The sequence below is a fragment of the Elephas maximus genome, chromosome X, assembly GCF_024166365.1.
Source record: "Elephas maximus indicus isolate mEleMax1 chromosome X, mEleMax1 primary haplotype, whole genome shotgun sequence".
Classification (NCBI taxonomy): Eukaryota; Metazoa; Chordata; class Mammalia; order Proboscidea; family Elephantidae; genus Elephas; species Elephas maximus.
Genome location: NC_064846.1, coordinates 43,684,895 through 43,699,329, shown reverse-complemented (window position 1 = coordinate 43,699,329; position 14,435 = coordinate 43,684,895).

Sequence of the window (14,435 nt, the reverse complement as noted above, 5' to 3'; positions counted from 1 at the left end):
TATTTTGGGGCCCTGGTGGTGCATTTGGCCGCTAACCAAAGGGTTGACATCTCAAATCCTTATGGGGCAGTTCTACTCTGTCCTATAGGGTCACTATGAGTCAAAATCAACTCAAGGGCAATGGGTTTGGTTTGGTTTTTTTGGCATACTTTAGTTTGATTAAAATATAAAATTAATGCGAAGGAGTGGTGGGAATGATGCTGGAAAGGTAGGTTGGGGATACATCACAAAAGAGCATTAATAAGATTGAATTCTGGCATGACAGCATGAGGAGCTCTACTGAACAGTTCCCATGTGAAACTGGTGAATATTACAAAAAACAAAAACCACGTAAAGCCTCCTGAAAATGGTCCTAAGGAAAAACAGCAAATGAAGAAATATTTATTCAAGAAAATCTGTGAGAATTTGATAAGAAAGCCAAGAAGTCCTTCCTCATTCCCAGTTCAGAGAGGTGGAGGCTTCATTCCAGACAGTTGCAGCCAAGAACACAGAGTTCCCCCTCCCCACAGATCTCAGTAAGAGGACTTTCCTCTCAAGAGGAGCAGAACTTCAGGTTTTTGCATCTTTCTTCCAGCTGTGTTTTGCTGAGGCTAAATTCTGGTGAGTGAAATGAAGACGTAAGGGATCATTCTTCCACCCAAATTCCATCTGTAGGATGGAGGCACTACCTTGGTTGTGATGCATTGTGAATACCGAGACCCAGAAAGCCCTTCTGCCAGCTCATGAGGCAGTGGTTCCACGCCAGAAGAGGCAATCTGAAAGGACCTCAGGCTACTGTCACTGCTTCCACTGAAGGCTCAGCTCCTAAAATGGGGGTGTCATTCAGAGAGAAGGTTGCCATTTTTCTCATCCCCAGCTACAGAGCCCTGGCTCAGAAATTTTGTCTAGATGGAGAAGCAGACTTTCATGGATTGAATTGCGTCCCCCCGAAATATGTGTCAACTTGTTTAGGCCATGATTCCCAGTGTTGTGCGGTTGTCCTCCATTTTGCAATTGTAATTTTACATTAAAGAGGATTATGGTGAGATTGTAACACCCTTACTAAGGTCACGTGCCTGACCCAAAGCAAAGGGAGTTTCCCTGGAGTGTGACCTGCACTACCTTTTATCTTCAAAGAGATAAAAGGAAAGGGAAGCAAGCAGAGAGGGGGGATCTCATACCATTAAGAAAGAAGCACTGGGAGCAGAGTATGTCCTTTGGACCCAGGATTCCTGTGTGGAGAAGCTCCTAGTCTAGGGGAAGATTGACAAGAAGGACCTTCCTCAGAGCCAACAGAGAGAGAAAGCCTTCCCCTGGAGCTGATGCCCTGAATTTGGACTCCTAGCCTACTAAAAAAAGAGAAAAGAAATTTCTCTTTGTTAAAGACATTCACTTGCGGTATTTCTGTTATAGCAGCATTGGATGACCAAGATACAGACCTTAACACAGATACCTCCTAATCGCTCCCCAAAGGAGTTTATTTCATTTGCAACAAAACATGAACAACCTCAAATCTAAGAGCTCTCTCAAAAACATGGGGATGTTCTGAAGGGAATTAGGAGGAAATTAATGGATCACGGATCTAATGAAGATACAGCCTAGACTGTAGGCTGGCTGGGTTGTAAGAGGGAAACCAAGAATAAGACAGGTAGGAGGAGCCCTTCTATGGTCAGAACAAATATCAAACACTGACCTCAGAAACTATTCGCTTCAAGGAGACACAATTTGATTAGATTAGTCTGTAGAGGAATGTATGCTCCAGGGTATTGTAAATAACACAGTGATTGGCAGGCAATTAGTGAAATTTAGAAGCTGGGTGTGGTCAGGGAAAGTGTGTAAGAGAGCCCCACCAGTACCTCTGTTACCCGAGGGTGATTATAAAAACAAACAAAAATCTCCTTGCCAGTCAAGTCAATTGCAACTCATAGTGACCCTATAGGACAGAGAAGAACTGCCCCATAGGGTTCCAAGGAGCGGCTGGTGGATTTGAACTGATGACCCTTTGGTTAGCAGCCATAGTACTTAAATACTGGGCTACCAGGGCCACCAGAGTGACTATGAGCCTACTGAAAACTGCCTTCCTGAGTAACGCATCAGAGACTTAACACTGTGTGTGTGGGTGGAGACTTCACTGAAATAACCCAGTCAAGTAAATAAACAAATAACAATAACAAACGCTGAAGGGGAGGGAGCAGTACCCAGAATTGCTACAATATATTAACAAATGTTGAATTTCCAATAAAAATTATTAGACATGTGAAGAAACAAGTAAGTATGACACATACATTGGAGAAAAAGCAGGCAATAGAAATTGCCTGTCAGAGCAATCAGATAACAGATTTAATAGGAAAATATTTCAAAATAGCCTTTACACTCACAGACCTAAAAGAAGCCTTGATTAAAGAAGTAAAGGCATGATAAAAATGTCGCAATGAATCTAGCATTACAATACAGAAATAGTAATTTTAAAAAAAGGACCAAATGAAAATTCTGGAGTTGGAAAGAAAATAACAAATAGAAATATTTACTAGAGGGAATCAAAAGTAGATTTGAACTGGCAGAAAAAATAATCAGCAAATTTGTAGATCAATAGAGATTATGCAAGCTAAAGAACAGAGAGAAAAAAGAATGAGGAAAATGAACAGAGTCTGAGAGAATTGTGGGATATTATTAAGCATATCAACATGCATAATGGAATATCAGAAGAGAGAAAGGAAAAAGAATATTCAAAGAAATAACAGCTGAAAACCCCAAAATTATTGAAAAACAAATACCTACTCATCCAGAAAGGTCAGTAAACTCTAAGTATGACACACAAAGAGACCCAAAAACAGACACAACAAAAGAACTAAATAAGCTTAACAATTGACTTCTCACCACAAGCAATGGAGGCAAGAAGGCAACGATATAAAATTTAGTCATTAAAGAGGAATGATGACAAATGTAAGTCAGGAATCTTATATCCAGGAAAGAAGTTTGTGACCCTCAAAAATCTGTGTTAGAAATCCTAATCCTTATGTCTATGTTTATAATTGCAATTCTGAGTGGGTTCTCTTTGTTATGTTAATGAGACAGGATAAATGTAGGGTGCGTCTTGACTCAATCTCATTTGCAATATAAAAGAGATTAAATAACCAAGTGACTGAGCAGAGATGGGGTAAGATAGATGACAAAACACATGGAGATCTCCAAGGAACCAAGAAGCAAAAGTTGAAAAGACAAGGACCTTTCTCTAGAGTCAACAGAGTGAGATAAGCCTTTCCTTAGAGCTGGCACTCTGAATTCAGACTTCTAGCCTCCTAAGCTGTCAGAAAATCAATTTTTGTTTGTTAAAGCCATCCACCTTTGGCATTTCTGTTATATCAGCACTGGATAACTAAGACAGAGTTTGGTACCGGTAGAATGGGGTGCTGCTCTAAAGATACCTAAAATGTGCAAGAGAGTTTGGAATTGGGTAGTAGGTAGAGGCTGGAAGAGTTTTAAGGTGCCTAATAGTAAGTGATGAACTTGGATATCTGGCTGATGAGATTTCTAAGCAAGATCTTAAAAGGGCTGCATGGTTTCTCCTTGCTGCTTATAGTAAAATGTGAGAGGAAAGAGATGGACTTAAAAATGAATCATGGAAAATGAAAACAGAACTTAAAGTTTTGAAAAATTCTGTTGTATGAACTAAGGACACATGACTTAGAATGTTCACCAAGGATGAGGCTACACAATCTTCTGTTAAAGAGATTAATCCTGTGACTGATAGATCTAACCAACTACCACAGCAGAAAACCCACCAACTTACACTGAAGGGGACAGAAAAAAATGTTAGGAAAGAAAGCCATCTGCGTCTTGAAATTCTACAGGCAGGAAACAGCCCAAAAGAGCTACGTCTTTTGTCCTTCAAGAAAAGAAAAAGACCATTCCTGGAGCAGCTCAGAGATCAACAGAATTGTTGGAAGGAGCAAGGGAAACAGGGCCTTCTTGGTTTCAAAGGGTGGGGCCATGGTCCCTTGAATCTCAAAGGGTGAGACCATGGCCTCCTAGGTTTCAAACAGTTGGATCTTTTTTTTGTAATTTTTATTGTGTTTCAAGTGAAAGTTTACAAATCAAGTCAGTCTCTCACACAAAAACTTATATGTACCTTGCTACATACTCCCAATTACTCTCCCCCTAATGAGACAGCCTGCTCCCTCCTTCTACTCCCTCCTGTCCATCCCACCAGCTTCTAACCCCCTCTACTCTCTCATCTCCCCTCCAGACAGGAGATGCCAACATAGTCTCAAGTGTCCACCTGATCCAAGAAGCTCACTCCTCACCAGCATCCCTCTCCAACCCATTGTCTAGTCCAATCTATGTCTGAAGAGTTGGCTTCGGGAACGGTTCCTGTCCTGGGCCAACAAAAGGTCTGGGAGGCATGACCACTGGGGCCCTCCTAGTCTCAGTCAGACCATTAAGTCTAGTCTTTTTATGAGAATTTGGGGTCTGCATCCCACTGCTCCCCTGCTCCCTCAGGGGTTCTCTGTTGTGTTCCCTGTCAGAGCAGTCATGGGTTGTAGCCAGGCACCATCTAGTTCTTCTGGTCTTAGGCTGATTTAGTCTCTGGTTTATGTGGCCCTTTCTGTCTTTTGGGCTCATAAATACCTTGTGTCCTTGGTGTTCTTCATTCTCTTTAAGTCCAGGTGGGTTGAGACCAATTGATGCATCTTAGATGGCCACTTGCTAGCGTTTAGGACCCCAGACGTCACTCGCCAAAGTGGGATTCAGAATGTCTTCTTTATAGATTTTATTATGCCAATTGACTTAGATGTCCCCTGAAACCATGGTCCCCAAACCCCCACTCTTGCTACACTGGCCTTTGAAGCATTCATTTTATTCAGGAAACTGCTTTCATTTAGTCCAGTTGTGCCGACCTCGCCTGTATTGCGTGTTGTCTTTCCCTTTACGTAAAGTAGTTATTATCTACTATCTAATTAGTGAATATCCCTCTCCCACCCTCCCTACCTCCCCCCTCTCGGAACCATCAAAGAATATTTTCTCCCTGTTTAAATTATTTCTCGAGTTCTTATAGTAGTGGCCTTATACAACATTTGTCCTTTTGCAACTGACTAATTTCACTCAGCATAATGCCTTCCAGGTTCCTCCATGTTATGAACTGTTTCACAGATTCCTCACTGTTCTTTATGGATGCGTACTATTCCGTTGTGTGAATATACCATAACTTATTTATCCATTCATCCACTGATGGGCACCTTAGTTGCTTCCATCTCTTTGCTAGTGTAAACAGTGCTGCGATGAACATGAGTCTGCATATATCTGTTCGTGTAAAGGCTTTTATTTGTCTAGGATATATTCCAAGGAGTGGTATTGCTGGATCATATGATAGTTCTATTTCTAGCTTTTTGAGGAAGTGCCAAATTGATTTCCAAAGTGGTTGTAACATTTTACATTATCACAAGCAGTGTATAAGTGTTCCAGTCTCTCCACAACCTCTCCAACATTCAAATAGTTGGATCTTTGCCAACTCAGTTGTGGAGTGTGGGGCTGCCATTAACGTGTGCCAGGGATATGGGGCCGCTGCCCAAAGCTGAGGGGGTATGGCTGCCATGTCCAAGGATCAGGAGAATGGGGCTTACTGGGGCCAAGGGGTGGGGTCACCACTCAGGTGGCTTAGTAGAATGGGCCACCTAAAGCCAAGGGAGCAGGGTTGCCATCCCAGAGGGCCTATAAGGCAGAGCTGAAGCCCAGGGCCAAGGGACCACCACCCAAATTCTGGAGGGCTGGTCCATTGCTTAGATTATCTCAGAGAAGAGAGGATTATTCTCAAGACTTGAGAGCTAATGTAAATTGTTCTGTGGGGTTTTGGACTCTCTTGGTGCCTGTCATCTCTTCTTTCCCTTCAATTTCTCCCGTTTCTAGTGGAAATATCTCCCATGTGCCTGTATCACCATTATACTTTGGAAACAGATAACTTGTATTCTAGTTTTCACAGGTTCACAGATGAAGAGGAATTTTGCCTCAGGATGGAATACACTTAAATTCCAATTCATATTTGATTTAGATGGCTCAGAAGATGAGATTTTGAACTTGGAATTGATATAAGACTTTTGGGATGATGTGATGGGGTGAATGTGTTTTGCATATGGCAATGACATGAATTTTGGGGGATCAAAGGGAGGAATGTTATGGATTGAATTTTGTCTGCCAAAAATACATGTTGTAAATCCTAAACTCTATGCCTGTGGTTATAATCCCATTTGAGAAAAGGGTTGTCTTTGTTATGTTAATGAGACAGGATTAGTGTAGGGTATGTCTTGAGTCACCCTATTTTGAGATATAAAAAAGATTAAACAAACAAGCAAGGGAGCAGATATGGGGTAAGATAGATGCCAAGACACGTGGAGATCTCCAGAAATCTGGAAGCAGAAGCTGAAGAGACAAGGGCTTTCCTCCAGAGTCAACACAGAGACAAAGCTTTCCCCTGAGCTGGTGCTCTTAATTCAGACTTCTAGCCTCCTAAACTGTGAGAAAATAAATTTGTTTGTTAAAGCCATCCACTTGTGTGTTTTTTTTTTTAAGCAGCATTAGATAATTAAGACAATGGACAAAGAAATTGAATAGACATTTCATCAAAAAGGACATTCAAATGGCCACCAAACACATGAAAAGATGCTCAGCATCATTAGCCACCAGAGAGATGCAAATCAAAACCACAATGAGATACCATGTCACTTCCACTAAGATGCCTAAGATTACAAAAACAAACAAACAAGCAAAAAGAAAGAAAGAAAAACAGAAAATAACATTTGGGGAGGATATAGACAAATTGGAACACTTACCTATTGCTGGTGCGAATGCAAAATGGTTCAGCCATTGTGGAAAACAGTGTGGCAGTTCCTCAAAAAAACAAAAATAGAAATACCATACGACCCAGCAATTCCACTTCTAGGTATACACCCAAAAGACTTCAGAACAGAGGCTCAAACAGAGACTTTCACCCTAATGTTCATTGCAGCATTATCTCCAATAGCCAAAAGGTGGAAACAACCTAAATATCCATCAAGAGATGAATAGATAAACAAAATGTGGTACATACGTACAGTGGAATACTACACAGCCGGTAGGAGAAATGAAGTCTTGATACAGGATACAACATAGATGGAGCTAGAAGATACGCCAAATGAAATAGCCAGTCACAAAAGGCAAATACTGTATGACCTCACTTATATAAAAAGACAAGAAAAGGCAAACATATAGACAACAAAGTTTATTAGTGGTTACCAGGGGTCAGAGGGAGGGGAAATGGGGAGTTAATAGTGATGGAAATATCACATTGATTAAGGTACGGTTTCACAGCCAATTATTGTAATTGCTGTCAACAAGTTGTACACCTGTAAAAAGTTGAATTGGCAAAGGTTGTGTGACAGATACATTTACAAAAGTGACAACAACAAAAAAGAGTAGCTGCTGAGGCTGCTTATGTCTAAACAAAATCCTTATGGAGTTTGGTTTCTTGATTTGGTGTTTTAGGGAAATGGTTTCATGGGATATCCCAATTAATTGGCCTGACAACATGTTTAGTGCTTCTTTTCTACCTCCTATTCTATGTGGGGAAACCCTGGTGGCACAGTGGTTAAGTGCTATGGCTGCTAACCAAAAGGTCAGCAGTTTGAATCCACCAGGCGCCCCTTGGAAACTCTATGGGGCAGTTCTACTCTGTCCTATAGGGTCACTATGAGTTGGAATAGACTCCATGGCAACAGGTCTGGTTTTTTAGTTCAATCAATAGTGCCTGGGGTCTTAAAAGTGCAAGTGGCCATCCAAGGCACAACAATTGATCTCTATTCACCTGGAACAACAGAGGAAGAATGAAAGTCAGAAACAGGAGGAAGACATGTATTGTGTGGCAAATTGACTCCATGAACAACTGCCTCCTTTGCCAGGAGACCAGAATAACTGGATGGTGCCCAGTTACTGTTACCAAACTTTAAAAAAATTTTTTATTGTGCTTTAAGTGAAAGTTTACAAATCAAGTCAGTCTCTCACATAAAAACTTATATACACCTTGCTACATACTCCCAATTACTCTCCCCCTAATGAGACAGCCTGCTGTTTCCCTCCACACTCTCTTTTCGTGTCCATTTCACCAGCTTCTAACCCCCTCTACCCTCTCATCTCCCCTCCAGGTAGGAGATGCCAACATAGTCTCAAGTGTCCACCTGATCCAAGAAGCTCACTCCTCACCAGCATTCCTCTCCAACCCATCGTCCAGTCCAATCCATGTCTGAAGAGTTGGCTTCGGGAATGGTTCCTGTCCTGGGCCAATAGAAGGTCTGGGGACCATGACCACTGGGGTCCTTCTAGTCTCAGTCAGACCATTAAGTCTGGTCTTTTTATGAGAATTTGGGGTCTACATCTCACTGCTCTCCTGCTCCCTCAGGGGTTCTCTGTTGTGTTCTCTGTCAGGGCAGTCATGGGTTGTAGCCGGGCACCATCTAGTTCTTCTGGTCTCAGGATGATGTAGTCTCTGGTTCATGTGGCCCTTTCTGTCTCTTGGGCTCATAATTACATTCTGTCCTTGGTGTTCTTCATTTTCCTTTGATCCAGGTGGGTTGAGACCAATTGATGATTCTTAGATGGCTGCTTGCTAGCGTTTAAGACCCCAGACGCCACTCTTCAAAGTGGGATGCAGAATGTTTTCTTAATAGATTTTATTATGCCAATTGACTTAGATGTCCCCTGAAACCGTGGTCCCCAGACCCCTGCCCCTGCTATGCTGGCCTTCGAAGCATTCAGTTTATTCAGGAAACTTCTTTGCTTTGGATTTAGTCCAACTGTGCTGACCTCCCCTGTATTGTACTGTGTGCTGTCTTTCCCTTCACCTAAAGTAGTTCTTATCTACTATCTAATTAGTGAATACCCCTCTCCCACCCTCCATCCCTCCCCCATCTCATAACCACAAAAGAATGTTTCCTTCTCAGTTTAAACTATTTCTCAAGTTCTTATAATAGTGGTCTTATACAATATTTGTCCTTTTGCAACTGACTAATTTCACTCAGCATAATGCCTTCCAGGTTTCTCCATGTTATGAAATGTTTCACAGATTCCTCACTGTTCTTTATGGATGCGTAGTATTCCATTGTGTGAATATACCATAATTTATCCATTCATCCATTGATGGGCACCTTGGTTGCTTCCATGTTTTTGCTATTGTAAACAGTGCTGCAATAAACATGGTTTTGCGTATATCTGTTCGTGTAAAGGCTCTTATTTCTCTAGGATATATTCCAAGGAGTGGGATTGCTGGATCGTATGGTAGTTCTATTTCTAACTTTTTAAGGAAGTGTCAAATCAATTTCCAAAGTGGTTGTACCATTTTACATTCCCACCAGCAGTGTAGAAGTGTTCCAATCTCTCCATAGCCTCTCCAACATTTATTCTTTTGTGTTTTTTGGATTAATGCCAGCCTTGTTGGAGTGAGATAAAATCTCATTGTACTTTTGATCTGCATTTCTCTAATAGCTAACGATCGTGAACGTTTCCTCATATATCTGTTAGCTACCTGAATGTCTTTAGTGAAATGTCTATTCATATCTTCTGCCCATGTTTTAATTGGGTTATTTGTCTTTTTGCAGTTGAGTTTTTGCAGTATCATGTAGATTTTAGAGATCAGGTGCTGATCAGAAATGTCATAGCTAAAAACTTTTTCCCAGTTTGTAGGTAGTCTTTTTACTCTTTTGGTGAAGTCTTTGGATGAGCATAAGTGTTTGGTTTTTAGGAGCTCCCAGTTATCTAGTTTTTCTTCTACATTCTTTATAATGTTTTGTATATTCTTTATGCCATGTATTAGGGCTCCTAACATTGTCCCTATTTTTTCTTCCATGGTCCTTATCGTTTTAGATTTTATATTTAGGTCTTTATTCCATTTTGAGTTAGTTTTTGTGCATGGGGTGAGGTATGGGTCTTGTTTCATTTGTTTGCAGATGGATATCCAGTTATGTCAGCACCATTTGTTAAAAAGACTGTCTTTTGCCCATTTAACTGTTTTGGGGACTTTGTCAAATATCAACTGCTCATATGTGGATGGATTTATGTCTGGATTCTCAATTCTGTTCCATTGGTCTCTGTATCTGTTGTTGTACCAGTACCAGGCTGCTTTGACTATTGTGGCGGTATAAGAGGTTCTAAAATCAGGTAAAGTAAAGCCTCCCACTTTGTTCTTCTTTTTCAGTTATGCCTTATTTATCTAGGGCCTCTTTCCCTTCCATATGAAGTTGGTGACTTGTTTCTCCATCTCATTAAAAATGTCCTTGGGATTTGGATCGGAACTGCATTAAATGTACAGATTGCTTTTGGTAGAATAGACATTTTTATAATGTTAAGCCTTCCTATCCATGAGCAAGGTATGTTTTTCCACTTATGTAAGTCTCTTTTGTGTTACCAAACATTTTGATGAAGTATTGCACGGAAGAATCCTGACCAAAAGGAGAAAATATAGCTCATAATTTCAAATTCTCATGGAATCCAGACTTCCTGGGGCCATGAAGGTTGGATGAACCTCTGAAACTATCACCCTGAGATAATCTTTAAACCTTAAACCAAAAATATCCCCTGAGGTCTTCTTAAAACCAAACAGTCGTTTAGCTTAACTAGTAAAAAGTGTCTGCCATGAGCATTATGCTCTTTTAAAAAAACTATCCGTATGGGATCAAACTGACAACAGCAACTCAAAAGATTAAATAGGGACCTTAGGGGGCAGTGAATTTATGTTAATGAAGGAGGAAAAACTCAGAAATGGAGAGTGAGAATGGTAATACAACTCGAAGAATGTGATCAGTGCCACTATAAGTACACTTAGAAACAGTTGAGTTGGTGTATGTTTTGCTATGTATATTCTCAACAATAATAACAATACTAAGAAATTAACAAAGAATGATCAAAGAAAACTCCAGGCCATGTGGCTTTACTGATGAATTCCACAAAATATTCGAGAAAAATTAATACTGGTTCATCACAAACTACTCCAAATATTAGAAGAGAAAGAACTTATCAAATCTTTCTAAGAGACTAGTATTGTTGTTGTTAGGTGCTATCAAGTTGGTTCTGAATCATAACGATCCTATGTATGCCAGAAAGGAACACTGCCAAATGCTGCACTGTCCTCAAAATCATTACTATGCTTGAGCCCATTATTGCAGCCATTGTGTCAATCCTTGTCGAGGGTCTTCCTCTTCTTTGCTGACACTCTACCTTACCAAACACGATGTTCTTCTCCAGGGACTGGTCTCTTCTGATAACATGTCCAAAGTACATGAGAAGAAGTTTTGATATCCTGGCTTCCAAGGGGCACTCTGGCTATACTTCTTGCAAGACAGACTTGTTGGTTCTTCTGGTAGTCCACATTATATTCAATATTCTTCACCAACACCGTAATTCAAAGGCATCAATTCTTCTTTACTCTCCCTAATTCATATGAGGCGGTTGAAAATATGGCTTCGGTCAGGTGCACCTTAGTCCTCAAAGTGATATCTTCGCTTTTCAACACCTTAAAGAGGTTTTTTTGCAGCAGATTTTCCAATGCAATATATCGTTTGATTTCTTGACTGCTGCTTCTGTGGGTGTTCATTGTGGATTCAAGTAAAATGAAATCCTTTACAATATTTTCTCCATTAATCATGATGTTGCTTCTTGGTCCATTTGTGAGGATTTTTGTTTTCTTTATGTTGCGGTGGTGGTAGTCTTTGATCTTCATCAGTAACTTCTTCAAGCCTTCTTGGCTTTCAGCAATCAGGTTTATGCCATCTTCATATTGTAGGTTGTTAATGAGACTTCCACCAATGCTGATGCTGCATTCCTCTTCGTATAGTTCAGCTTCTAAGATTATTTGCTCAGCATACAGATTGAATATGTATAGTGAAAGGATACAACCCTGACACACACCTTTCCTGATTTTAAACCACAGAGTACTCCCTCGTTCTGTTCGAACGACTGCCTCTTGTTCTATGTAAAGGTTCCACATGAGCACAATTAAATGTTCGGGAATTTCCATTGTTCACAGTGTTATCCATAATTTGTTATGATGCACACAGTTGAATGCCTTTGCGTAGTCAATAAAATAGAGGTAAACATATTTTGGGTATTCTCTACTTTCAGGGAATATCCACTGGACATCAGCAATAATATTCCTGATTCCATGTTTTCTTCTGAATCTGGCTTGAATTTCTGGTAGTTCCCTGTTGGTATACTGCTACAAAGGTTTTTAAAGTATATTCAGGAAACTTTTACTTGCGTGTAATACTAATGGTATTGTTCAATAATTTCTGCATTCTTTTGAATCACTTTGCTTTGGAAAGGGCACAATTGTGGATCTCTTCCAGTCAGTTGGCCAGGTAGCAGTCTTCCAAATTGCTTGCCACAGATATGTGAGTACCTGCAGTGCTGTATCTGTTTGTTAAAACATCTCAATTGGTATTCTGTAAATTTCTGGAACCTTGTTTTCCACCAGTGCCTTCAGTGCAGCCTGAACTTCTTCCTGTAATACCATCAGTTGTTGATTATATGTTACCTCCTGAAATGGTTGAACATCGACCAATTCTTTTTGGTTCAGTATGCATTCCTTCCATCTTCTTTACATGCTTCCTTTGCCCTCAATATTTTCCCCATTTTGTTAGGTCTGTAGGTGTCATCGAGTCAGTTCCAACTGATAGCTACCCGATGTACAAGAGAATAAAGCACTGCCTGGTCCTGCACCATCCTCACAATTGTTGTTATGCTTTAACCCATTGTTGCAGCCACTGTTTTCAATCTATCTTGTTGAGGATCTTCCCCTTTTTCTCTCACCCTTCACTTTACCCCACATGATGCCCTTCTCCAGGGACTTGTCTCTCTGATAACATGTCCAAAGTATGTGAGACCAATTTTGTTCATTGTTTTGGCAGTTCATGGTATATTCAGTATTCTTCACCAATGCCATAATTCAAAGGTTTCAATTCTTCTTTGGTCTTCCTTATTCATTGTTCATCTTTCCCATAAATATGAGGTGACTGAAAGCACCATGGCTTGGGTCAGGTGCTCTTTAGTCCACAAGGTGACATCTTTGCTTTTTAATATTTTAAAGAGGTCTTTTGCAGATTTGCCCAGTGCAATGTCTCCTTTGATTTTCTTACTGTTGCTTCCATGAGTGTTGATTGTGTATGCAAGTAAAATGAAATCCTTGACAACTTCAATCTTTTCTCTGTTTATCACGATGTCAATTACTGGTCTAGTTATGAGGATTTTTGCTTTGTTACATTGAGGTGCAATCCATACTGAAGACTGTGGTCTTTGATATTCACCAGTAAGTGCTTCAAGTCCTCTTCACTTTCAGCAAGCAAGGTTAAGTCATCTGTGTAATGAACATTTTTAATGAGCCTTCCTCCAATCTTGATGCCCCATTCTTCTTCATATAGTTCAGCTTCTCGGATTATTTGCTCAGCATTCACATTGAATAAGTATGATGAAAGGATACAAAATTGCAACTCGGGACTTGAATTTTTTCTTTAGTTCTTTTAGCTTGAGAAATACAGAGCGTGTTCTTCTATCTTGGTTTTCTAACTCCAAGTCTTTGCATATTTTATTACTTTTTCTTCTTGTACTGCCATTAGAAATTTTCTGTTCAGCTCTTTTACTTCATCATTTCTTCCATTCAGTTTAGCTAGTCTATGTTCAAGAGCAAGTTTCAGAGCCTCTTCTGACATTCGTTTGGTCTTTTCTTTCCTTCCTGTCTTTTTAGTGACCTTTTTTTCCTTCATTTATGATGTCCTTGATGCATCCTACAACTCGTCTAGTCTTCAGTCATTAGTGTTCAATGTGTCAAATCTGTTCTTGAGATCGTCTCCAAATTCAGAAGGGATATACTGAAGCTCATATTTTGGTTCTCATGGATTTGTTTTAGTTTTCTCCTGCTTCAACTTAAACTTGCGTATTAGCAATTGATGATCTGTTCTGCAGTCAGCCCCTGACCTTGTTCTGACTGATGATACTGAACTTTTCCATCGTCTTTTTCCACAGATGTAGTCGATTTGATTCCTGTGTTTTCCATCTGGTGAGGTCCACGTGCATAGTCATAGTTTAGGTTGTTTAAAAAATGGTATTTGCAGTGAATACGTTGTTGGTCCCCCAAAATTCTATCATGCGATCTCCAAAGTCATTTCTATCACTAAGGCCATATTTTCCTGCTACAAATATGTCTTTGTTTCCAACTTGTGCATTACAATCACTAGTAATTATCAATGCATCCTGACTGCATGTTTGATCAATTTCAGAGTGCAGAAATTGGTAAAAAATCTTTAATTTCTTCTTCTTTGGCCTTAGTGGTTGTTGAATAAATATGAATAATAGTCGTGGATATTATCCAATCACTGACAGCATTTTACTTCAGGATAATCTTGAAATTTTCTTTTTGATGATGAATGCAAAGCCTTTCCTCTTCA